Source organism: Mauremys mutica, chromosome 11 (assembly GCF_020497125.1).
Source record: "Mauremys mutica isolate MM-2020 ecotype Southern chromosome 11, ASM2049712v1, whole genome shotgun sequence".
NCBI classification, from domain to species: Eukaryota; Metazoa; Chordata; order Testudines; family Geoemydidae; genus Mauremys; species Mauremys mutica.
The window spans coordinates 27,963,660-27,991,527 of NC_059082.1; the positions used below are offsets into that span (position 1 = coordinate 27,963,660).

General features: G+C 42.0%; 1 long non-coding RNA gene across 1 annotated transcript in view; it reads right to left on the minus strand.

Annotated features, from left to right (window-relative positions):
- LOC123344399 overlaps nt 1-19,577 on the minus strand; it is an 81,532-nt gene extending 61,955 nt beyond the window's left edge. The window contains exons 1-2 of the long non-coding RNA XR_006572544.1: nt 19,529-19,577; nt 10,293-10,479 (exon numbers count right to left, since the gene is read on the minus strand). This is a non-coding gene — a long non-coding RNA (uncharacterized LOC123344399). The remainder of the gene's footprint in view (nt 1-10,292; nt 10,480-19,528) is intronic.
- Between the last annotated feature and the right edge of the window lie 8,291 nt (nt 19,578-27,868).

Here is a 27,868-nt window from a genome sequence, read left to right on the forward strand (position 1 = left end):
CCTCATAGCAGAACCACAATATACATGATAATGTTTTGCCATTACTTCATACCTTGAATATGGCTTGTTAACTGTGAACCAATTTCCCTTCTCTCTTAGGTGCATATCCTATCTATATATAAAGCAAAATCAAGAAAACAAAGCATGTATAAGGGCACAAGTAGGAGATGTTAGCTACATAATGCAGGTGGTTTGCTGTAATAAATCCCTTTGTAAGTGAACTCTGCTCTAGAAGCTTGATTTGTGTTGTCAGAGTTATAATTTGTGCTGTCCCAGAGCATGCAGAATTCTTGTGATCGAGATAGGGTGACCAGATGTCCCGATTTTATAGGGACAGTCCTGATTTTGGGGGGCTTTTACCCCCCACTTCCTGTCCTGATTTTTCACACTTGCTGTCTGGTCATCCTAGATCAAGACCTAAAAGGTTAATTCAGTCTATGAATAAAATAATCATTGGAGGGAGATAGACCTAAGAAGTCATCATGGTATTTTGAACATCAGATCCCAAGCAGGCAGAGATTATTGCATTTAGATGAATGAAAGTTCTATGCCTCTTATCAAAAACCAAGTAATCACTAAAAACTTTTCAGATAGGCTACAGAATGGGACAGGGTGCTGAAGGAACTACACGACAGACAGAAAATACACTAGTCATTGGACAGGTATCTCTAGTAGACTACCATTGCAATCTAGTGATATTTGATGTTGACACATTATACACCCATATCTATGAACTGTGTTTACCTGATCGTAGCTAAATTGTCCTTTATCATATAGTGTGTGCATCAGTCACCGTCACCAGATTAGAAAAAATAAAAATAAAAGGGGGAGGGTCTTCTTCCAAGTTCAGTGCATATCTACAATCCTGTAACATACCTGGTTTTTCACAGATCTCAGAATACTTCTCTCCTGGTCACGTCTTCCAATTGGGGAACTATCATAACACCATATAGTAGACTCAGTATGAATAAAGAAAAGGAGTTAGAGGATTGGTTAATTTGTTGGATGATAACTGTACACAGTTCACTCTGCTTTTGAGAATAGCTGGTGTTATCCTGGGCTTGATGCAGAAATTACTGGGTGAGGGTCTATGGACTGTACTAGGCAAGAGATCAGAATCATAAGGGTACCTTTCTGGCTTTAAAAATCTATGGACCATTCTGGTGCACTGTTTGCTGGAAAGTCCTGAAGCAGTTTCAGTTACTTTGATGCATATCATAAAGTAAACATATATAACCCCACACTGAATATTTAGCATAAGATTAGACTATTACCCCATCACCAATGCCATATAATTTGAAATAGTGTGTTATAAATGAAAATGGCTTGGTATTTCTCTTTTTGTAGGCATCATTCATTTAACACACCACTCATTATCTGCTGTACATCACATTTCAAAAGCACACAGTAACCAGACAGTAAAATCTGACTGTCAGATATATTAAATCACTGCATGACGACATGGGGCCATTAGGCACAATACTTCAATTTGAGCAGCTAGTGCTTACATCGGTGTTTAACATTTAAAAAAAAAAAAAGAATGTTGCTTAACATCAATGCTCAACTAGAAGGTGAAATTCAACAAAGCTTCAGCAGATAAAATTCTGGCCTGTGGCTCTAAAGCTCAGTTGTAGGTAACATCCATATTTAGCCATCTAAACATTTGGCTTGGTTTTCAGCTAAAATGCAAACCCTTTCCTGCATGGGTGTACTTTGGGGAGGGGGGAGTAAGGGGGCATTGCCCCCCCAAAACTGCAATCCTGGCTGGAGCTGCCCACCCAAATATAAAAGTCAAACTACCCCTATGCTTCCCTGCCTTAATGAGCTTGCATTTATAATTAATGGTAATTGTGGGTGCTAAGCAAATCTAGGGAGATGTGGGTGGGGTGTGCCTAATTTTAGGTGCCCAGATTTAAAAAGTGTGAGGCTACGTTCTCTTGTCCCCATTCTTCCTTACCACACCTCAGGTCCTAATAAAACAGAGAAAATAAGGCTATTCCATCTTTTCAAATCAAACCACCCCTGCATCAGCTCCTATCCACTAAAAAACTTACTCCAGAACACACATTTGTCTTATCCACTTTTAGACTTCAGACTAATGGAGTATACTGTTTCCAAGATGCATCCTGTCTTTCCTTGGCACCTATCAGACAGAGAAATGCTGCTGTACTTATGAGTGGAACTTGCTTGATTCAGGTGCTTGATAAGTGATCACACAGATGTGTAGCTATCTGATAGCAAAGCCTACATTGGATGTAATCAACTAATAGTCTCTACTCTTCCCTTGTAGTTGTCATAAAAATACTGTAATAAAAGCAGATCATGTACCTATATTTTTAATGAAAAATGGTCCCCATATTCTGGATTGGTTTTAAAATTAGTTTAAGCCTTTTAGTCAGCATTAAAAACAAAGTTTGATCCAGTAATAAAGGATTCACTAATATCTCTCTGCAAATGCACTGTATTAAAAAAAATTCAGTGGTATCCTTTTTTAATGTTAAGTGAAAAGCTTTTCAAAAATATGATCCCGACATCTGATTTTTGTTATGCAACATCAGCAGTATCATTCTCTTTTCCATCTACCTTGTCATGATTTAATGGTCTTTAACTGAAATGTGTTACTTTTCATCTACTAAATGCTGATTTGTTCTTACTGACTTTAGCAGAAATTGAATGGTCTGAAAGGAAGTACAAACTTGTACCTTTTGTAAAAGGTGCAATATTTAATATTTTGCTCTCTATATATACATGAATTCATTTTACTAGTGCCATGTTCCCAATTTGTTACAATGAATTTGGAGAGGTTATATAGAAAAAGGAACTCTGATTTTTGATGTGCTTAACTCATAGCTAGTCACAGATTAAGTAGGACTCTCCAGTTTGCAAAAATGATTTCAACTAAACTACAGGCATAATAGAATTGATTGTCTAAACTGAAGTGATTTGCTAGCCTGTGACTTTTAGCATTTATGACCTAAAGTACATGTGAAATATTTTTCCACAAATAAAATAGCCATTGAACCTAATTTTGCAAGCATTTCCATCATTCTTTAGTGCTAGTCCCAGGATGCAAGGAGTCCATGCAAATTGTCTAGAATTCAGTATCTGGATGAGAGGAAATCACCACATTTCTTATTCAACACCCATTGACGTTAATGAAAGAACTTAAGTTCCCAAGCGCAGCAAAAAATAAACTGGTTAAATCTTTACCAAGTTTAGTTGGATGGAGGGGAGTTAGCAGGCTTTTGAAAGAAAAAGTAAACTGAAAGCAAAGACCAGCAGCTCTAGTTATACAAATGTAGTGTAATCTCATAATCTCCTTGAATGGAAGGCCCCTTTGGTTTCAATGGGAGGTGCACATAGGGAAGGACAGTAAAATACTACAAATTAAAGGTATATTTTATAGCAGTTGTGTTGTGAAATCAGGAAAACCCAAGTGCTTTGACTCAATTCATTCTAAGAGCAACAACCTCTGAGGTTATTGGAGTTATACCAGGAAACAATTTGGTCTTCGATGTAAACCTGAAATAAGAGAAGACATACAAATGTAGATGGAGCAGAAAAAGGATCTGCATATTATGATAGAATAATAGACTACATAAGGGAAAATCCTGACCCTTCCTCCACGACTGTAGTGAGCCTACTACAATGGAACTGGTACTATTCTGCTATGGGAGGACGGAGGTGGGAAGATTTGAGGTGTCCACACATTGTGTCAGACTCTAGTTATCTGGGCTTGGTGCAGGGGACAAATTTTATCCTACATAAAATGATGTGATGCATTAGGGGAAAAGTCACCTTTCAAATCGTTAGACTGGATTAAGATTTAAATATTGTCCTCTGCAGTCACATACATTTCATTGACTTCACTTGGGATTCCATACATAAGAGGGAGAGCAGAACGCTGAAGTCAAAATCCAATTTCCATATCAGAAAGAATTCTCTTCTTAAGAGTCAAAGCTAGAAAACTGTGGTAAGATTTCAAAGGCATTGCCACCTGTCACTCACTAGACATTCTGCTGACATCCCATTTAGTGCTTTTCTCCATACAGGTACTTAACTATGCCCTTTAAACACAACAAACAAACAATGAAACCTTCAGAAGTGTTGAGAAGCAGGGCACAACACAGGGGAAAATACTGGGAGGGTTTTTCCTCATTATTTTATCCATCACTTTGATTGCCCAACAAGCAGAGCCCATAAAAACTTGAAGGTATGAAGCATCCCTGGATCCCACCATATAATGTTGGCTATTTTTATGCTGTTTTCCACAGAACAGCAGCTTTCATTTCACAAAACAAGATATTTTTAAAAAGTTAGAAGTGCAACTAGGGGCCCTACTGACATCAGGCCTCCATCGTGTTAGACAAATTCTCTGCCCTTTGCCATTTAAGCAGTTGAGGTAGAAAAAGCTGTTTTACATTTGGGAAATGGAAACAGCATGGAGAAGGTAAGGGACTTGCCCAGGATCACACCAAAAGTTTGTGGCAGGGCTGGGATCCCCAGTCCAGTGTCTTAATCACAAATCCACCCTTCCTCTTGTTCATAGCTAGTTATTTCCCTTACAGAAATAACCTACCATTGCTCTGAAAACCAAACTAGAAGAACAGCAGATCCAATACACAATAGCAGCAGCAAACAAATGCACCATAACCCTTTCCTCTTTGCACAAGGTTTTAAACTTTCACAGTCAATGGTGGGTATTTGCCAGTAAATGGCATTAACTACACAAGGAAGTTTAAAAAAAATTATCTGCAATTGAACTGACCAACAAGCTTCAAAAGAACAGTTTCACAATTTCACTGTCAAGAGCTGAAGATCTATTGCTGTCAAATGGAAGGAAGTTGTCACAATGTCCTTTGAAAAACAGAGCTGTCATGTCTGGAAACAAAGAAGTATTTCAAAATGAATAATTTAATCAAGGAATATCACCTCTTTCTGTTCGTACATTGTCCACTATGATGAATTACTTAAAGTTATTATAAACAATTTCTGCAAGTACTACTTGGTCTGGAGGATGCTTACAAAATATGTTGCAACTATTTGATCAAAAAAATCCTATATGCGAGTTATGTAGGTTTATTTTATTTAGATAACTAGGTCACAGGTAGCTTTAGACATGTAAGAGGAGGGTTTCACATTAATCATCTTAACGCTGAAAAAAATTAGTTTAAATGTATCTTCACACATGTAAATTATCACCTGTCCCTAGACATGATATTTCTGCCACAGAAGGCAGTGTTAATTGAAAGATCTGTTATCCATGTCCCTCTTCCTTCTCCAACCTCAGTCAACCAGGTTTTATTTCATTGCTCAGTCTTACCTTACATTATTTACCCAGAAAACTGTGAAGTTAATTATATCTTTATAATTAACAATGATAAATTCCTGGGAAGTTTCTAACAAAATAAAAAACAAAAACAAATGGCAACGGATGAAGTAACATGGCCTCCATTCTGCCCTTGAAGACTCAGTAGATAACATTTTAATCCTATTCTTTGCATATACAAGATTGTTCCCACCTACATGCTGTAGGTCTTGTAGGCAAGGAGGAAAATAGTCTGAGTGGAATTTACTACCAGTTTTTATAGGACTGATTTTGCTGCTGTTGCACAGCATATTAGAAACAAAAATCTGTCTATCAAGATAGTAAATGTTTTTAATGTATGCATTTGTAGTTGTTAGATCAACACATTTATTCTGTCTTTAAAACATTTGTATTTTACTTAGTTCCCTTACTAGGGTGACATTTTTCATTACCCTTATCTCTTCTGAAGATATATCCTCTTTCGATCCCCATTTTTATTTTGTAGTTTAAAAGGGAGTTTTGTCATGTTAAATGATTTCTTTTGTCATTTGCAGTTCCTATGCCCATTCCCTTCGAGCAGGTTAAGCCTTGGCAATAGATAGATAAGCATTCAGGGAACAGCAGTAATGTGCCTATTGTTAGTTGCAGCAACATGAGAAATGTGTCATTTCTTCATGCTTTTAACTCTCAGCTCCCAGCACTCAATACTTTTCACCATTCATCTGTCTGAAACAAGTCTGCCTTTCACTGAACTTTGGGTTAATGGATTCATTCAATAGATTTCTATGCAATCAAAATTACCCTTTCTGAAGTCCATGTTTTAAAGAAAAAAAACAGTTAAAAATCCCTGAAATAGCTTCTATTAAAATAAATACGGGCCAGATTCTACAATCCAACCAAACTGCACATAGTACAGGTTGAGGTTGGAGTGATACAGGTGCTGTCAAGCTCAGTGCAGGAATGGTCCTCTAGCATAAATTATAGTAGCCACAGGATGTTATAACTCATGCTTGCTGCTAGTGGCCCTATTTATTACCAGGTGCCCCAAACCATACTCAGTTATTTGCACAGCATAGGAACATTCAAGCCACAGCCCTTTTCTGCCAGCCACATCCCTTACGCTGCTTCCCTCAGTTTTGTCAGCGTAAGACATTCCATTGTCTCCATATTTTTGGAGGATCCTTTTTGCGCTAAAGATATACTCTCAGGGCTGGATATGCCTGCCCCTATTGTCGAGGTTTCTTAGGATTAATTGGCTTCTGTCGACCTTGGTTGCCGTCCTGCGGGGAGTTGAGCAAACCACTCCACCGACTCACTGCTAACCTTGCTCCTGACCCTTTGCAGTGGTCCCCAGACACGATCCAAGCCTTTCAGTTACTCAAGGACAGTGTGGCCTCCTCCATGTCTCTCCGCCCCCCCAATTACAGCAAACCCTTTCACCTTTTTGTCCACGAGAAGGGCGGAATTGCTAGTGGCGTCCTTACCCAGCTGAGCGGGCCCCACCATTTCCCGCTTGCTTTTTACTCCCAGCAGATCGACCCTGTCGCTCAGGGAACCCCATCCTGCACCCGGACTCTGGCAGCAGCTGCCCTGCTGATCACAAAGGCAAAGAGCCTGACCCTGGGTCATTTTACCACGGTCTGGACCTCTCATGCCTTGTCAGCTTCTGCGTAAGGGCACGACCCAAGTCTTTTCGGCCCATCGTCAGCAGCAGCTAGAGGCCGAACTCCTAGAAGACACTAATTTTTGAACGGTGTGGGCCCCTTAATCCAGCTACCTTGCTTCCTGACCTGCCAGTCCTCCAGGATCAGCACGACTGTGTGGAAGTAGTTCATAGCATCTTACAGATAAGGAACAACCTGTTTGACGTGCCACTGGACAACCCTGATTGCATCCTCTTCTCGGACGGAAGCTCCGTCGAAGCTTTTCCTACTGCTAATTGTACTGCTGCCACAGTGGCGAAGATCCTCCTTAGAGACATTGTACCCCGTTTTGGCATCCCCTCATACTTGATTCAGATCGCGGACCCCACTTTACTGGTAATGTCCTTGGCCATTTAGAACAAGGACCCCTTTGAACTGCTCTATGGACACCCCCCTTTCAAAGGCGGGGCGCTACCACGTGCTGATGTTTCACTGTTGGGAGGGGATCATATGACCGCGTGCCAGTTTCTCTCCCTACAGGCTCGCCTCCGTACCCTTTGGAAAGCCTCACAGTTTTCCCAGACCGTGCCGCTGGAAGAACAGATCCACCCGTTCCAACCAGGGGACTTCGTCTGGGCCAAAAAGTTCGTTCGTGGCGACGCCCTCCAGCCGAGGTTTACTGGACCCCACCAGGTTCTTTTAACAACCCAGACTGCAGTATTCCTGGAAGGACGCAAATCCTGGATCCACCACTCCCACGTCAAGCCAGCCGTAGTGGACCACAGTGACGGACCAGCAGCCCTTGCCACCACTGAGGACACTGCCTCTGACCAGTGGACCAGCTTACCTCTTTCAGACATCAGACTTAAATTGACTCGGAAAAAATGAGAGGACCTTTTATTCTGACAACTTTATGTTTTTTATTATGCCTTTTTAGTTTATTTTCTGCTTATGAAGATAATGCTTTTATTAGATATTCCCACGAGGTTAAAACTCGTATTTTAGGAAATAGAAGTAATTGCTGGGTATGTACTCAATTTCCAGTAAATGCAGAACAGGGACTCCCCTTCACACCCATTCCCCTGACCACTGCTAATATGACTTGGATGCCACCGGCTAGAATAAAAGATCCAGTCCAACACAATCTTACATGGGACAAAACAGGAGTGCCAATTAACAGATATCTCAGGGTAACAAATCAGACAGGATCACTGTGTTTTGTTAAAGAAAAAGGGTCAACTTTTGTGGGAACCAGTAAATGCAACATGTATTTTAATGGCACCGCCTTTAGTAAAAACCTTGGCTTCAAGCCTTGCGCATCCCACTTATCCCATATGTGGATCCCTCACAAGCCTTCAGAGTCAGCTTTTAAGAAACCCTGCTCAGATCACGAGGGTGTCCAACTAATTGCTAAGGGATATACGATTGCCTTCTACAACTGCTCAAGCAGTACTACACTGCACTTTGAAAACACCACTACCAAATTGTGCCTCTGCGGTTCGCACAACGACCCCTCTGCATTACCAGGGGAACAGTGGTCCAACGGGTGGTGGGTTACCTCCTACTTTGAGAAATGGAATACCCGAAACGCAATGTATGGAACATACTGGGTGTGCAGGCCCAAAGCTTATTACTTTCTCTCCCCTGATTGGGCAGGGTCATGTTATTTAGCGTGGCTCACACCACCTTCTCGCATCTCCCTCACCCCCCCCCATTTTCCCCACGTTCGTAACATCCGTGAAACCTTCAGAGATATTAATATCCGTGATGGTTTGTCGTGGCAGCGGTGGGCTGGTCTTATTAGCTTGAGGGGTGGTGTCATCCGTCTACAGGGACTACTAGAATCTTTAACCAATGAGACTGCGACCCTATTTGAGAATCAGGCCGGGGAAATGTCCCAGCTGCGCCAGTTAGCTTTGCAAAACCGAATGGCTTTAGACATAATGTTAGCAGCCCAAGGAGGGACTTGCGCCCTCATAAATGAAGAATGCTGTGTTTTTGTAAACGACACCTACCCTGACACTTTTCAACGTACCAAACATCTAAGGGAAATGGCTAAGAACTACTCCTCTGGCCAGCCACCTTATGATTGGTGGGGAGCCTTATGGAATTGGTTGCCTGGATTTGGGTGGGTTAAAAAACTCTTGGTGGGTGTTGTTGGGGCCATAGTAATCCTTATAATACTGTGTTGCTGTATTCACTGTGTTCCCTCCCTCATAAACTCATGTGGGTCAGTTTATTCTTTTTCTACTTCAGCCAAAGGCCTTACTCTCTTCGAGTTGGCCCAGGCTGAAATTGCCAAGCGGCCCTTGGCTCCTTAAAATAGGGTGTAGCATTTGGTAAATAGTTATCCCAAAGCTACAAATGGAGGAATGTTGAGTCTGAACTTTTTATGAACTGAAACTTAACTCAGACTTCATGTCTCTGTCTGAAACTTTTAATCAAAAAACTCTGACCTGCGAACTACTCATGACCCCTCCCCTCCCAATAAGTAGCCATAAGTAGCCATCCCCTCTTTTGTCTTCTCCAATTTACATTTTAACCTGTTTTGTCCTGTAGAATCTTGATTGATTATGCATGACCATTATGATCTGTTAATCACTTTGTTTACTTCTGTGTATAAACATTGATGCTTACCCCTAATAAACTTGCCACACTTACTCCAAAGCTTGGCTCTTAAGCTAAGGATGGTGTGAGCCCGTTGATCAACGAATTGTTGTCTGGTCTCTGACAGATCTCTGAGCCTTATACCAACTCCGCACTAACTCGGGTGCTGGAGAGGTGAGTAGGACTTGCTTTTTACCTAACACTATCAGCAGAATCTGCATTGCACCAGAGAATTTGGCCCCTGATTTTCCAAAGCTGAACGTTTATACACCTTACATATATTTAACCCAAAGTACTAATGTGTACAAAATGGTCATTAGCAGAGAGAGCTAAAGCTGATCAGATTGCATGGCATCTAGAGTTTCGTTGACATTTTTCAGAACAGCATTTTTGAGAATTTCCATTTGTACAGTACATTTGCTAATCCTCCTGTATTTCCTGGACAAGGAAAGGTACCATGTCCTTTTTCCATGATTTTTTTTTGTAATATAAATAACATGCAATTTTTAGTAAGCCAGTGGCATTGCTGAAATATTTTGCAGCCTCACGAGTTAGTTTTTTTTCCCAGTAAGAACTGATTTTCGTCAAACAGTGCTTGGTGGCAGAACACAGTGAGGAATTTATGCAGAATGTGAGAAACTGGTGTTGGATTATGCAAAAAGCAACTTTTGGGAGCCGGCTCAAAAAACAGCAACTGTAATTAAAAACATCAGCTATCAAGACGTGTTTCTTACCTTTGGAATTTGCAGACAATGTAGAGTTTTCCTTGAGTATAATGTATAGAAATCCAGCTGCTTTGTACTCGGGAGATAAGGTTCACAGGCATTTACCCAATACCAGCGTGGTTTCCATAGGTAGGGCACTCGTATTCCATTCCACTCCCTTTGAAGCACAGGATGTTGTTTGAATGAAAAGTCCTTCCTAGGACAAATAGAATGTTATTGTCACTGAGTGATGAAACTGGGTAGAGGGGGTGCCATTAGTAACCTACAGTCTATTCTCCTGAGTGTAGTCCATGAAACAATGAACCTAAAAGGGAGATAGTAATTTAAAATTAGAACCATTTAGTGCCTGCTCCATTCTTAGTATGCCATCATCATGAAAACTTTTCCCACAGCTTGCAGAAAGAAATTTTAAAGGCCCAGATTTTCAAAAACAGGAGCCTAAGTCAGGGTCTTAACTGTGATCAGATTTTCAAGAGGTGTGTTTAACAGCTTCTAGTGAGGTCAACCAAGAGCTGTTGTGAGAGCACTAAAGTAGATCACTACTTCTGAAAAATCAGGCTACTTTTTGAAGTGTCCAACTACAAATTGAGAAGTCTTAGCATGGCTTATACTAACATTCAGATGTTATGGAAAACCACAGTCTAAATATTTTTTAATTGTGAGATGTTCCTGGCAGTGACCATAATTAATATATCTACCACAGAAGAGCGGAAAGAGAATCAAGATGCTTGCTTACATTGGGCTAGATTGTGCCTTGTGGCAAAGCTGTGAACCAAGGAGCAGTGCAGAGGCATTCCAACCCCAGGGGAATCCCCACAAAACATTGTGTCTTGATAGGGAGTAATTTCCTTCTACCTTTACACCTTCTCCTACTATATGGACATCTAGCTCCAGTGGCTGATAAGAGAGGTGACAGAGGCAAGGTTCTATCTTACTCCCAATCCATACCATCCCTTCCTGCCTACTTGCTCAAAAGGGAGGAAAATGGGAAAGTTGTGTGTGAAGAGAGGATCTCTGACACAGCCCCTCTGCTCTTCCAAATGCCCAGAGCCACAGTCCAAAGTAGATTTTGTCCAGTGGGGAGAAAATGGGGTAGGGAATCAGTTCTGCCCGTTATGGCTAGATTAATCATCCTAATTTAGAAGAGACTGTACCTTGAAGGTCACAGACATTGCTTAAGATGTTTAGCAGGGTATAAACATGACATGATTTCTATCAAACCACCAAAATCAGCATCCTCTCCTGAGTAAAAATGATTGTGTACTGCAAATGAAAGATATGGCCAATAAAAAGAACTGATAAAATGAACCCCCTTTCTGTCTGTTTTAAGTCACTAACGTTTAAAATAAATTGCTGTTTTCAGTACAGTAAATCACAAGGGTTGCTTTAAAGAAATTTAGTTTTTGGTACATCTGCCAATTTAGACTACTTACTATAAATAACAAACTTTCAATTTTACTATGCAATAAATATAAACACAAACTACATTTTCCATGCATTTTACCTAAGTGATGCCATACATCAGTCAGAGTAGAATCAACTACAGAAAAATCCAACCCTTTTAATAAATGCAGAATATGTAAAAGTTCAGAAACAATTCCATTTATTTTTAAAAATACTTCCTTCTCAACCTATTTGTGCAGATCTGAGTTCAGACTTCTTTGTCTCCCCTTTCTCTGTCCTTTGTCCTGGACAACTATACTCAGACCTTGCCAGATACTGTAAAGTAAAGGAGGAACATATTTTTGTTCTGTTTTGTTTTTTAAACCAGGCCACTAACCATCCTTATATTGGTGTAAATTTTGCAAATCCGTTAAACCTAAAACTTAACAACCCATTGTTTTTTTTTTTTAAAAAACAGACCTGATAACGTTCAGGTCTGAATGTTACAGTGCTCTTTGCCTCAGCCCACGCAATTCACTATGGTGGTGCAAGTTGCAAGCATGAATCAGTGAGAGAATAGCTTCAGATCATATTATCAATGAATAGCAAAAGGTTTACAGTTTACTTTTTAAAAAATGAATTTTCTCTTTACTAATTTGCTAGAGGCAGCAGCTGAACTGTTCTGCATCTCTGCATTCATTTGCACTAATTGCCCTTTATTATTGCTACTTTTTTATTTTTACTAGTGGCTTTGATTTCTAGAACAATCTTTTAGAAACAGCTCCAGCAACTAATCATTAGTCTGATTTTCTAAAAGGGGCATTCTGACTTTTAAAAATAAGTGCTTCTTGCCATGCAGAAACTGCTTAATCTTTCCCTCTCAAAAGGATGGTTACTAAAAAGCAAGCTGATTACATAAAGTCAGCTATACAGAAGACATAGGGGTCAAACATGAAATAGTTACAATACACTGTTCAGGAGAGATGGTTTAAAAATATGGGGGAGCGGGGTGACAAGGTGTTCCTTACAACAGTGGTTCTCAACCAGGTGTCTGGGGCCCCCTGGTGGGCTGCGAGCAGGTTTCAGGGAGTCCACCAAGCAGGGCTGGCATTAGACTCGCTGAGGCCCACGGCAGAAAGCTGAAGCCCCACCGCCTGGGGCTGAAGTTCAGGGCTCCAAGCCAAAGCCTGAGCAACTTAGCTTCGCAGGTCCCCCTGTGGCATGAGGCCCCGAGCAACTGCCCTGCTTGCTACCCCCTAACCCTGGCCCTGGCTTTTATATGCAGAAAAACAGTTGTTGTGGCACAGATGGGCCATGAAGTTTTTATACCATGCTGTGTAAGGGGGGGGGGGTGCTCAAAAAGAAAAGGGCTGAGAACCCCTTCCCTACAAGACCATTCAGTTTTGGACCAGCTACTATAAAATCCATGATTCAGGTGGCCTGTATTCCCACGCCAACTGAAGTGGGAGAAACAGGGAGTTAACATCTCTAGGAATGCCAATGACTAATGTCTCATTCTTTACCAATGGATCAATTTAGCCCTGATACCGCTAAGAAGGGCTAACAGGAGCTCATTATTTACCAGCTAGTGTAACAAACATTTAAGTACTTTTAACAACATAATGAGGAGGTCTGTCAGAGGAAAGAATTCACATGAGACCAGCTTCCATTTTTCTTGCTCAAAGCCTCAGTACTCAAAACTGATGTCCTTGTCTGTACATTTTATTCTATTTTTGAAATAGAAACAAGATTAAACTAAAAGAAGCTCATATACATATTTAGCTTCCACCAAAGAATGAAGAAAACATCAAGCCTGCTTTTACAGTCAGACAAATTAAAAGGAAAAAAATAAATATCTGCAAATTCTTGCAAACTCCCTATTACTATTCTCCCAATTGCTCATTAATAAACAGATCTGTATGCCAGGGGTGTAGGAGAGGAGCTCGCCTCGGGAGCCAGACTCCTTTCACTCTGCTCTCACCTTTCCCTAGAGGAGTTCTTCCTCTCTACAAACCATGTTCTCTTGCCTGATTCCAGCCCCTTTGTGCTAGAGCCAGGCATTTTACTTTCCAGCATGTAGCAAATTTACCAATAAATAGACAAATAAATAAATAAAAATGTCCATGGGGGAGGCACCAAAACTTCATGTTCAGGTCAAATTTAGCATATATTTTCATCCAGAAAAAAAAATCAGACTATCAAAACATTTTGTTTTAATACTTTTTCAACAAATTGTTTAGACATTTCATTACAAAACTACATACAAAACATTTTATTTAACCTGAACATTTTTTTCCTTTTTCGCAAAAAAAAAAAGTTGAAAAAAAATCAGTTTTGGTTTGACTAACTTATTTTTCAACTGAACCAAAACAATTTTAGCTCTAATTGGTACTGCCAGAGAGAAGAGGCCCAGCTCTTCTATGCTGTTTAGGTGTTTAAGTGGCTAGAATCTGGCTGCAGGTGTCCATTCAAAAGTGGCCATGATGAGAGAATGGGAACTCAGACGATATAAATGTGTTGAAACTGATTCCTATCCCAACCACCTCCAGGATGTTTCAGGAGAAGAAGGTCAGAGTGCAGCTCTGCTTCTCCAATTCACAGGACACATAGCCAGCTGTCATAAGGTATTGCCTATTGCAGCTGCAATGCATGAAACAGAGCTTGTATAGCCCCTCAGCTCTGGAAGGGACAGAGGGGCTTCATATGCATAATAGCTTTGCACCTGTAACAGCTTGAGAGGAGAGGCTCCTATTTCACTGCTTAAGAATTGTGTGAAATTCACTATTGTTGCTTCACAAGCAACAGAACCATTTCACAAAAATTTGTGACACTTTTCATATCTGACATATGAGGGAAACTGAACATGTGGTTCAGCAGCTGACATCCTTTATTTTATCCAGGGATTAGAATAGGATTGCCATTTTTACTTGTAACTTTAGGATTGGAACCCAGCACCAGAAAGAGACAAAAAAAAACCCCAACAACCCACAAACACCCCCACTTGACTGTCTGGGGCACCTAGTTTTCCCTTCAGACCCTCCTTCCAGAAGCACACCCACACTGGCCAATGCAAAGAGCATCACATGGACCAGTTATCTTTGAACATCCCGATATTCTTCAAACGTAATCCCACTATGGTGAAGTAGGACAGGATCTCTTTCCACATCTGTAGCTTTATGTAGAAAGCCCTTCAAGACCTCAGTAGCACTGCATAGAAGCAAATTGTGGTTGACCATCTGCCTCAGCCTGATAATTCCTTGTCCTCCTTTCATATGCAAGGGTCCACAGGATGACCTCTGACCCATAATCTGAGTTTTTCAGTCCTCAGTCAGGAAGTTTTCTTTGAGTAGCAGCAGAAGTATCTGCTGAGGAGACAACCCCTTTGTTCCTCTAAAACATAAGTTTACTGTAGGTTTTAACATGAGACAGCTTTAGAGGGACTTATTTTTTTTTCCCTTTTGGTAAACTGCATTGCTTTTTAGATATTTACTTGCCGATTACCTGCTTGCCTCTGTCTCACATGGGTGTTCCAAGGCTTCACTAACTGATGTTTGTTTAATGTTTCAGGGTCCTCACACAGAGGGAGCACTTACTATTATTGATATTCATTACAGAACCTAGTACACCTACCAAGTGAAATATCCACGTTTGCTATGGGCATTTAAGAAAACTATGGGGGGAAACCTGCATTTTCTGAGCCGGTGTGCTGAGAAATCCCTGTGTTTCTGAGCAGAGTTTCAAAACTAATACAGGGTAATACTTGTCACACAATGTAGTTAACAGTTGCTTTTATTACTTCAAGTCAGAGGGTGCTGCCATACCCCCAGGGCAGCACCCCTGCACTCCATGTGTAACCATTTGCAGAACTAGTGGCCTAGTGCAGCCATTTTGGCATGGAGGGGGCAAGGCCATGTTCTCACACCTCCCCACACCCCAGAAACAACCACCCCAGAGTCACTAATCTCAAAAGGCACCAAGACTGATTTCCAGAGCAAAAGAAGATTTATTTAAACAAACTCTGGATCTAACCCAAAATTCTCACTGCTCTGAGGCTGGGCCTTTTCTAGTAAATACAGACTTATCTTTAAATAAATTGAGCCAACCATTACCCATGACGTCAGGCATGTCATACTCAGCTGATGGAGTCTTCCAAGGACAGCTGTTGATTACAGGGGCGGCTCTAGGTATTTTGCCACACCAAGCACGGCAGGCAGGCTGCCTTCGGCAGCCTTTCCCACAGGAGGTCCCCGGTCCTGCGGATTCGGCGGCACGCCTGCGGGATGTCCACCGAAGCCGCGGCACCAGTAGACCCTCCGCAGGCATGCCGCTGAAGGCAGCCTGCCTGCCGCCTTCACGGTGACCGGCAGAGCGCCTCCCGTGGCTTGCCGCCCCAGGCACGCGCTTGGCGTGCTGGTGCCTGGAGCCACCCCTGGTTGATTAGCAAGTCCCCTTGGTTGGTAAGATATTTGATGCATTTTACAGTATAGACCCACTGTAAAGTATACAATGTGACCTGAAGGTCTTCACTGGGGACCAGATACAAAACCTTTGATTGCATTCAAATTTCAGGACTCTTAATAAGGCACCACGATCCTATTATCCTTTGCATTTATTCTGCCAAACTGCACCCTTTCATAACAAGAGCTGTGATGTTTTTATATCAGGTATTTTATTTTTCACCCGGTCCTCCTGACTTTGTGGAATAATATTTTTAGAAAAGAAAATGAGAGCAATCAGGGAAGATGATTAATCAACCTTGTAACAAGTATGCTGGAAAATTGAATTATCTAATTACTGTTGTAGCATTGCTGAAAGTAACAAGGCAACAAGTCACGGATTCATTAGACTGTATTACTAGGCTTGAAGACCACTGCAGTTACCATGGAGTACAGAGAGGAAGTGATCTAATGAGACCAATTTCTGTCTTTAGATGAGATTTCCCTCCACGCACCCATTCTGGAATCAGGGCTTATGCAAAATTGGCTTACTGAATACACAGAGGACAGCCAGCATGGTCAGCTAAACAGGAGCACTGGCAGGGCAGAATTTAATAATTTCTCTCCTAGAAGACAGAACAGGAGTACGTGTGGCACCTTAGAGACTAACAAATTTATTTGAGCATAAGCTTTCATGGGCTACAACCCACTTCATCGGATGCATAGAATGGAACATATAGTAAGGAGATATATACAGGGGAGTCGCATCTTACAGCGGGAGTTAGGCTCTGAAGTCAGCGCATAAGGCGAAAATCACGTATAGTCAAACACTCATTGAGTGGAATGGCAAGCGGAATCGCCCGCACTACAGGTACAGTATTTAAATTGTTATTTTTCTCTTTTTTTTTGGTTTTGCCGAGTGCGTATAGTTAAAATTGCGTAAGTTAAATGCACCTATGATGCGACTCTACTGTATACACATACCAACTCTAAGAGGCTAATTAATTAGGATGATCAATTATCAGCAGGATGAAAAAAAAAATTTTGTAGTGATAATAAAGATGGCCCATTTCAGACAGTTTGACAAGAAGGTGTGAAGATACTTAACATGGGGAAATAGATTCAATGTGTGTAATGGCTCAGCCATTCCCAGTCTCTGTTCAAGCCTAAATTGATGGTATCTAGTTTGCATATTAATTCAAGTTTAGCAGTTTCTCACTGGAGTCTGTTTTTGAAACTTTTCTATTGCAAAATTGCCACCTTTAAGGCTGTTACTGAGTGACCAGAGAGGCTGAAGTGTTCTCCTACTGGCTTTTGAATGTTATGATTCCTGATGTCAGATTTGTGTCCATTTATTCTTTTGCATAGAGACTGTCCAGTTTGGCCAATGTACATGGCAGAGGGGGATTGCTGGCACATGATGGCATATATCACATTGGTAGATGTGCTGGTGAACAAGCCCCAGATAGTGTGGCTGATGTGATTAGGTCCTATGATGATGTCACTTGAATAGATATGTGAACAGAGTTGGCATCGGGCTTTGTTGCAAGGATAGGTTCCTGGGTTAGTGTTTTTGTTCTGTGGTTGCTGGTGAGTATTTGCTTCAGGTTGGGGGGCTGTCTCCCAAGATCTGTGAGAGAGTGAGGGGTCATCTTTCAGGATAGGTTGTAGATCTTTGATGATGCTCTGGAGAGGTTTTAGTTGGGGGCTGAAGGTGACGGCTAGTGGCATTCTGTTATTTTCTTTGTTTTGATCAAAGAAAGGTGCGCCTTTCTACCCTTTGGAAATAAGGTGCATGAGGCCTGATGCTCCCCTCCCACATATGGTGTCCAGAAGAGGTGGAAGCAAAAGTAAATGAGAATCAGGGAGCACAGAAGGGGAACATAAACATCTAAAGAATGAGCCCCGATCACTGAGAGATTGAGAATCCCCTATCTACCCCTCATCCCACCCAGCTGGGACCTTGCTGTCATGAAGATGACAAACATGCCAGGCTGGAGGGCAGTCACTCTCTATACCACATTCTCTCAGGAGCAGAAACTCCCACAGAGTCATTTGCAGCTTCTACTACACTGCTGCAGAAGGCATTAAGAGACATGATACACAAACTAAGAGTCCCACTGTACTCAGGGTGGCAGGTTTGTACAATTTTTGGTGGTGCCCAGAATGGGTCCAAGTCCCATCCCCACCCCATACCTGCCTTGTAAATGATATATATTTTTTAAAAATAATATAAAAACAGACTGGAAACAGTAAGTGTTTAACAGTTTCCCTATATTGCACAATGTGGCAGGGTGGGTGGCGGGATGAAGGCTCTGGGGGTGAGGGCTCAGGAGTGTAGGAGGGGCTCGGGGCTATAGGAGGGGCTCAGGGCTAGGGCAGAGGGTTGGGGTGCAGGGGTGAGGGCTGCGAGGTGGGGTCGGAGATGAGGGTTTCACAGTTCAGAAGGGGGCTCAGGACTGGGGCAGAGGGTTGGGGTGTGTGGGGGTGATGGCTCTGGCTGGGGGTGCAGGCTATAGGGATGAGGAGTTTGGGGAGCAGGCAGACTGCCACAGGGCTGGGGCCAGAGAGAACTCCACAATTCCCCCAGTTCCCTCCATCCCCCGCAGCACCATCACTGCATGTGCTCCTAGGGGCCGGGCCCCTCTCAGGTCTGGGAAGCCCCCTCACCTTCCCTGTGGTGGGTGCCGGAGGCGGGAGGGCTGCCATCATGTGTGTACACCTCCTCCCCTCCACAGCCACCACCTCAGCCTGCCACTGGCACCGCTCTCTTTTGTAGCCAGCAGCGGCCGGCGAGGGAACGCAGCACAGAACGGCAGGGCAACCTCCCACTGCCCAGGGCGCAGGCAGGGACGCTCTGGGGAAGGCACGTGGGGGCGGCAGGCAGGGCCAGGGGAGAGACCCGGCCCTGAACATCGGTGGAGCCAGGCCACCTGGGCCCTGAATTTGCGGAGCATGGGCACCACAGGCCCATATAACTCGCTGCTCCTGCGAAGTACAGCTTAGGTCCAGTTAGTTAATGCTGAAAGGTGCTTTGGAGATGTCCTACATACAGTGACTGCTCTAGGTACACTACACTCCTAGAGTAAAGCTAGTAAATGGTTATGAACTCTTTCTAAGTGCAATTCACACTGAGAAGGATTAATTTTTGTAGGAGGAGATTTGCAGCACTCTTTACTCTGTTAAAAGTGCTGACATGTAAATGGAACAGCTGAAGTAAGCTTACATGAACAAGACTGAAACAAAATGATTTCAGAAAGTGCTATTCAGCCCAGGCTGAGGAAAAGCCACACACAAAACAAAAGGCTTTTAAACAAACAAATCATGACTATTTAGCTTACATGACAGCTAAAGTCCTTCATTAAATGAACAAATAGCAGACTACTCACTTTGGATTTGATATAAAAATAAATTTCTGGCACATACCTACTTTCTTGAGGAAAAGGTAGGTAGGTAGGTAGGTGGCTGGCTGGATTTTTTTGGTATGGCTCAGAACACCCGGTTGCTGATTGTTAAATGAAAATAATTAGCCTTCAATTAACACCCATTACATTTTCACCTGTTCCACTTACAATACCTGGAGTTTCTAGATTGTGCAATTAGCTTCCTCCAATTTACCCCCCACTGGCAGGTCACAGGGAAGGAAACACATTATTAAATAATTAACCCTTTGCCTGCCAGTTTTCCAGGCTCCTATCTCCACTAGCATTAGAAATTTCCTTTATGAGCTCACCAGGAGAAGGATGAATATTGTACCTTTACATCCTTATCTGAGACAGATAATACAAGGCACATACAACTTGATATCCTATAAATTTATCTCTAGACTGAAATATTCAGATTGTGGCATCACAAATCCTCACCTTTAGAAGGAAAAAGCAGACTGTGTGCTATTGTCATCCTTTACAGAAACTAAACAGGCCGCTGCTGACAGAATGTAACATTTCTTTGTGCAAGGAAAAAACAAAAAGTTGGATAATTTTTCACTTTAAAACATTTTGTATATGAAGTCATTGAGCCTGCCCTCCCTCCCCCAGCATCATAGTCTGAGCAAAGCTTTTAGTAAGGAAATTACTGATTTAGACTGAATCTCAAACTTTAAGGCTAGAAGGCACCATCATGACCATCTAGTCTGACCTCCTGCACATTGCAGGCCACAGAAACTCATCCACACACTCCTGTAATAGACCCATAACCTCTGGCTGAGTTACTGAAATCCTCAAATTGTAATTTGAAGTATTTACATCACAGAGCATCCACCATTTACACTAGCTTAAACCTGCAAGTGACCCATACTCCATGCTGCAGAGGAAGGCAAAAAACCCCAGGGTCTGTCTGTGCCAATCTGCCCCAGGGTAAAAATCCTTCCTGACCCTAAATATGGTGATCAGTTAGCTCCTGAGCATGTGGGACAGACCCACCAGCCAGAAACCTGGGAAAAGATTTGCTGTAGTAACTGTCAAAGCCTGCTCCATCTAGTGTCCCATCACCAGTCACTGGACATATTTGCTAATAACAGTCAAAGGTTGGCTACAGGCAATTATAGGCAGTCTCATCATACCATCCCCTCCATAAACTTAGGTTTTTTGCCCCCAATGCTCCCCTTGGAAGGCTGTTCCAAAACTTCACTCCTCTGAGGGTTAGAAACCCTCACCTAATTTCAAGCCTAAACTTGTTGTTCTTGGTGCTTAATTTAAATTAGTTCCTCTCCCTCCCTGGTATTTATCCACCTGATATATTTATAGAGAGCAATCCTATTTCCCCTCAGCCTTCTTTTGGTTAGGCTCAACAAACCAAACTCTTTGAGTCTCCTTTCAGTAAGTAGGATTTTCATTCCTTGGATCACCCTAGTAACCCTTCTCTGCACCTGTTCCAGTTTGAATTCATCTTTTTTAAACATAGGAGACCAGAACTGCACACAATATTCCAGATGAGGTCTCACCAGTGCCTTGTATAATGGTACTAACACTTCCCTATCTCTATTGGAAATACCTTGCCTGATGCATTCTAAGAGTGCATTAGCCTTTTTCATGGCCACATCATATTGGTGGCTCATAGTCATCCTGTGATCAACCAATACACCCAGGTCTTTCTCTTCCTGTCACTTCCAACTGATAAATCCCCAGCTTTTTATAACAAGAATTCTTGTGCACAGCCTTGCACTTTGCACTATTAAATTACATCCCATTTCTATTACTCCAGTTTTCAAGGTCATCCAGATCTTCTTGTATAATATTCCAGTCCTCCTCTGTACTGGCAATACCTCCCAACTTTGTGTCATCCATAAAGTTTATTAGAACAGTCCCACTTTTTGTGCCAAGATCATTAATAAAAATGTTACATAAGATTACAAAATGTCCCAAGACCAATCCACTAGTAACCTCCTTCCAGCCTGACAGTTCATCTTTCAGTATGACCCATATTAATCCCCATCTTCTCCAATTTAACTAATAATTTCCCATGTGGGACTATCAAATGCCTTACTGAAATCCAGATATATTAGATCTACTGCATTTCCTTTGTCTAAAACAAGAGTTATCTTTTCAAAGAAGGCCTGGCACAATCTACCTTTTGTAAAACCATGTTGTATTTTATCCCAATTACCATTTAAATTTATGTCCTTAACTACTTTCTTTCAAAATTTGTTTATCCCCTTTACCAATTCCCTCTCCCACAAATATGCAGCAGCTGAGGCCATCATAGCATTTATATGGAGTACAGACATTTATTTCTATGAATAGGAATAACATCTGAAGTTATACTAGCCAATACAGAGAAGAGGGGATAGAGGTCCAGGTCCTCAGAGGTATTTAGGTGCCTAACTCCCACTGAAATCAATAGGAGTTAGGTGCCTAAATACCTCTGAGGATATGGATTGGGGGGCCTAATCCTGCAACCATTATTTCCACATTTGATGATATGTTTACTTACAATATATATTATTCATCCACTAGCTGTCTCTGTGTATTGTACAGAGCATAGCATCAGTAGTATCGGTACGGTAAATAAGGTCTGGATGTGTGAGGGTGGATTGGTCCTATAATTGTCATGCTTCAGGCACATTGAATCAAGAAGATCTTTTCTCTCACATGATAATTTTGCATGAGCGAGGTGCATTATTGGAGTCCACCAGATTATCAGAGTCTACCATTCCTTTCTTCAAGGATAGCGAGGCCCACAGTATGTAACCTGCTGCACCTTAACAAAAGAAGAGAATATATAATATCTAATAATTCAGCAAAACAAATTGTTGCTGAATATTCACCTTTCATCTATTACTCTCAGTGACCACAACATGCTGAATTAATTCCTTGTCATTTGGTTTTGAACTTCAGGCATTTCATTTAATTGGAAAGGCAACTTTCCAATTACATTTAATTGGAAAGGCAAAACAAAAAAAGAAACAAACATAAGTTTCTCCTACTGATGGAATACAATTTGCATGCTGATTTTCACACACTACATCAGGGGAGATCAAAACTATTCATTAAATAATAAAAAGGTACTCTATACTTATACAATACTACATTTATTCCCTTATTAGCTGTTTCCTGGGTTGGAGTTTCACCTTTGTGACGTTACTAATATATAAGACAAGGATGCAAAGCAACAAAAGCATTCAGTTTTTATTTCTTATTTTCTGCCCTACATGCAATGAAGACGTTTCTAGCTCTATTAGTATTTAGTACAATGAACAAATCCGGGAATAAGAAATGAAGCTGTAGGACAGTGTTTCCCAAACTTGGGACGTTGCTTGTGTAGGGAAAGCCCCTGGTGGGCCGGGCCGGTTTGTTTACCTGCCACATCTGCAGGTTCAGCCGATCATGGCTCCCACTGGCCGCGGTTCACTGCTCCAGGCCAATGGGAGCTGCTGGAAGCTGCGCAGGCCGAGGGACATGCTGGCCGCTGCTTCCAGCAGCTCCCATTGGCCTGGAGCAGCGAACCGCGGCCACTGGGACCCACGATCGGCCGAACCTGCGGAAGCGGCGGGTAAACAAACCGGCCCAGCCCGCCAGGGGCTTTCCCTGCACAAGCGGCGTCCCAAGTTTGGGAAATACTGATGTAGGGCATCACTTGGAGTATGGAATTAAAAGTGAAAAATCAGGAATGCAATGCGATCTGGCTTTCATCTTCACTGGGGCAATGAATTACACTGCCAGATAGGCTTGCCTTACAGATCACTTATCGGGTTCCACTCAGATAGAGGCTGCCTGGGACTATAATAGTATGCATGTGTACAAATAGGGCAGTATTTTGAAAAAAAAAGTTTTTAAAAGGAAGTAAACTCCTATGTTAAGGCAGCATGGAGAATTTGTTGTGATAACAGAAAAAATAAAAAATCTTCACTGAAATTCCACCTTTATAAATAAAGAACAACTATCTGATGACTTTTTAGTGGGCTGTGAAAATCACTTGGGTGATCAGAGTCCACTAGCAGCTTGACATGTGTTCCCTGTCACAAAAAACACTTTCAAACTGGGACCCGTGAAAGGGATCTTAGCATGGAAGTTGGGATCATAGGCATTGGAGACAGAATGGAACTTGTTTCTCCCTTTTGGGGGTAAGGTAGCATACAGTAATCAACATCATAACTGGCAAATCCTTTTTTCCACTTTCAAAAAGTAGAAATGTAGGCAAAACTCCCCAAAGCGAATGTTGTGCCAATATTTAAAAAGGTCTCGGGGATGACAGGAAAATGTACAGTCTGACACTGATCTTGGGCAAGATAACAGAGTGGCAGAACTTAATAAAGAATTAGAGGAGGGTCATATAATTAATGCCAATCAAAATGAGTTTACAGAAAATAGATAGGGGATATTGGGAGCCTATACAGGAAGGATGGGCTCCACCTAAACCAAAGTGGATCCCATATGAGGAGAGATTAAAGAGGGTAGGACTTTTCAGTTTGGAAAAGAGGAGACTAAGGGGGGATATGACAGAGGTATACAAAATCATGTGTGGTGTGGAGAAAGTGAATAAGGAAAAGTTATTTACTTGTTCCCATAATATAGGAACAAGGGGCCACCAAATGAAATTAATGGGCAGTAGGTTTAAAACAAATAAAGGGAAGTTCTTCTTCACACAGTGCGCAGTCAACCTGTGGAACTCCTTGCCTAAGGAGGTTGTGAAGGCTAGGACTATAACAGGGTTTAAAAGAGAACTAGATAAATTCATGGAGGATAAGTCCATTAATGGCTATTAGCCAGGATTGGTAAGGAATGGTGTCCCTAGCATCTGTTTGTCAGAGGGTGGAGTTGGATGGGAGAAGAGAGATCACTTGATCATTACCTGTTAGGTTCACTCCCTCTGGGACACCTGGCGTTGCTTATTGTCAGTAGATAGGATACTGGGCTGGATGGACCTTTGGTCTGACCCAGTATGGCCATTCTTATGTTCTTATGTTCTAGATCATGTCAAACTAACTTGATATCTGTTTTTGATGAGATTACAAGTTTGGTTTATAAAGTCAGAATGTTGACATAATATCCTTAGATTTTTGTAAGGCATTTGGCTTGGTACTAACATTTATTTCACTTAAAAAACTAGGAAGATATAAAATTAGCAAGGCACACATTAAATGGGTTAAGATCTGGCTAACTGATAGATTATAAAATGTACTTGTAAATGGGGAATCTTCACTGAATGGGTGTGTTTATAGAATGGTCCTGCAGGGATAATAATAATCTTGGTTCTATGGTATTAAGCATTTTTATGAATCATTTCAGTGAAAACAAAGTCATCACTAATAAAGTTTGCAGATGTCACAAAAATTTGAGGGAGTGGCTAATAATGAAGAGGAGAGATCACTGATACAGAGCGATCTGCATCACTTGGCAAACTGGCAACAGGCAAACAACGTGTTTTAATATGGCTAAATGTAAATGTAGGAACAAAGAATGCTGGCCATACTTACAGGATGCTGGGCCTTGATGCTGGGACTCATGATACTGAAAAAGCTGAGGTCAGCTGAAATGAGCTCCCACTGTGATGCTGTGGCCAAAAAGGCTAATGCAAGCCTTGGATGTATAAACAGGGGGCTCTTAAATAGGAGTAGAGGTTATTTTAGCTATGTATTTGTCCCTGGTATGACCACTGATGGAATACTGTGTCCACTTCTGGTGTGTCCACAGTTTAAAAAGGATGCTGAAAAACTCAAGAAGGTTCAGAGAAGGACCACAAGAATGATTAAAGGATCAGAAAGCATGTCTTATAGTGATAAACTCAAGGAGCTCAATCTATTTAGCTTAATAAGAGATGACTCGGGGTGACTTGATTACTTCCTATAAAATAACTACATGGGGAACAAATATTTATTAAAGGGTTCTTCAATGTAGCTGAAAAGGTACAACAATCCAATAGCTGGAAGTTGAAGCTAAACAAATTCAGACTAAATATAAGGCATACATTTTTGACTCGTGGTAATGGTTATGTTGGATTCTCGATTAGAATTTTTGAATCAAGATAGGAATGTTCCAAAATATATGCTGTAGAAATTTTTTGGGGGAAGTTCTATGGCCCGTGTTATACACGAGATCAGACTAGATGATCAGAATGGTCTCTTCTGGCCTTGGAAATTTTCCATAGTAGATAGTTCAGAATGTGTACAGCATAACAAATGTTATACTCTTAAATTTGCCTGATAAAAAAGGACACGATTTAATATTTTTATTAACAATATACAGCAGAGTTGAGCCAACTATGACCTGGGGGCCGCATCTGGCCCTTCAGATGTTTTAATCTGGCTCTCCAGCTCCAGCTGGAGAGCGGGATCGGGGGCTTGCCCCACTCCACGCATGCCATAGCTCCACACAGCTCCTGGAAGCAGCAGCATGTCCCTCTTTGGTTCCTTCACATAGGGGAAGCCAGAGGACTCCGCACGCTGCTTCTCCCCCAAGCGCCACCTCTGCAGCTCCCATTGGCCACAGTTCCGGCCATTGGGAGATGCAGGGGTGGCACCTGTGGACGGGACAGCACACAGAGCCGCCTGGCCATGCCTCCGTGGAGGAGCCAGAAAGGGGACATGCCGCTGCTTCCAGGAGCTACTTGAGGTAAGCGCTGCATGGAGGCTTGACCTCTCCCGTGCCCCAACCCCCTGCCCCAGACCTGATCCTCCTTCCACCCTCTGAACCCCTTGATCCCATCCTGGAGCACCCTCCTACACCCCAAACCTGTCATCCCCAGCCCAATCCCAGAGCCTGCACCCCCAGCTGGAGCCCTCACCGTCTCTCACACCCCAATCCCCAATTTCATGAAGATTCATGGCCCTGCCATACAATTTCCATACCCAGATGTGGCCCTCAGTCCAAAAAGTTTGCCCACCCCTGATATACAGCAATTCCTGAAAGCAGTGAGGTGCATTTGATTGTATAGGAGATAAATTGGAATAGCTTTAATAAGCCATACTGGGTCAAACCAATGGTCCATCTAGCCCAGGATCCCGATGCCAGTATCAACGCATGGATGCATGTTTATTTTTTGTTTTTGTTTTTTGTTGCAAATTCTAACATTTCCCCCCCCCCCAACATTCTGAACTCTTCCCTCGCTTTCCTTTGTGACAATGAACACTCCAGTCCAGACCAGATAAGATAGATTCATCTTGGGAGAGTATTTACTGAACTCTACCGAGCAGCACTGATTTTTTGTTTTATGCTTTTAAAAAAATCAGTTTGCTAGAAAGAGCCGGCCAGTTCAACTCTCTGCAGTACGCAGAGATTGCCACACAGCCTTTTCCTTCTGTTTTTGACAGCATACTGCTTCAAGCCTAAGAGCTGGCCTGGGTCACCATGGATCTGATGCTGCAAGGAACGTAGCAATTCTTCCTTCACTGCAGAGAGAATTAAGGGCTCCTCAGAACTTCACAGGCAGTACACAGGCTTTTGAGGATCAGGCACCATATAGGCTTAAGGGGAATAAGGAGAGTCTTCTGGTTACCTTCCTGCCCTGAAACTACAGCTGCATAATCCCGGGTAAGTCATTTAGAGCCTGATCAAGCTCTTGGCATGCCTGGACCTCAGTCTTCTGTGTGTAAAACAGGGATTATAATAATTCCCTAACTCACAGAGGTGTTGCAAAAGTAAATTCATTAACATTTGAGAGGCAGTTGGACAGTGTGATGAAGGGAGGGCCATTTAGTACCTATCGATATTAAAATAAAATAAATAAATCTCACTTTTCCATGGATTAAACATAGAGTCTTAAACAGCACTAACACGTGGGCCCTGTGCCAGCCATAGATATCTAATCATGTAAACTTTGCAACCTATATAGTTTCTACTAACTTGGCAATCTGGACAATATCCTTCTGGGATTCAACCAATGCCCAGTCTCCTGGCTTTACAGCTGACAGCTTAGAGCAGAATTTTCACTGCATGTGCTGAGATTTCACGCCCAAAACTAACTAGCAAAGAAAGTCAGCACATCACATTTCCTGTCTGCTATCATTTCAATTCCCAAGATGGGGACAAAAAACAATTATTAATATAATTTGAAAAGACTACAACCAAGTAGCTTAATGGATGCTAGCCTATTTGCTACCAGAACTCTGGCTTGATTTAGCTCTGATTAAAGTGACTAAAGTCAATATCATTAGGTACGTATAGGTAACACCCTGATGAAGAACACCAAGAAAGGCTTAAGCTTGCCTTGAAAAAAATATTTTACTGTCTCAAGCTATATAGTAAAAAAGTTAATGATAGGCCTGCTCTGCAGGGAGCTGCTGAGCTAAAGGCTGAGAAGTTGTGAGAGTTGCTTGCAAAGTATATATGG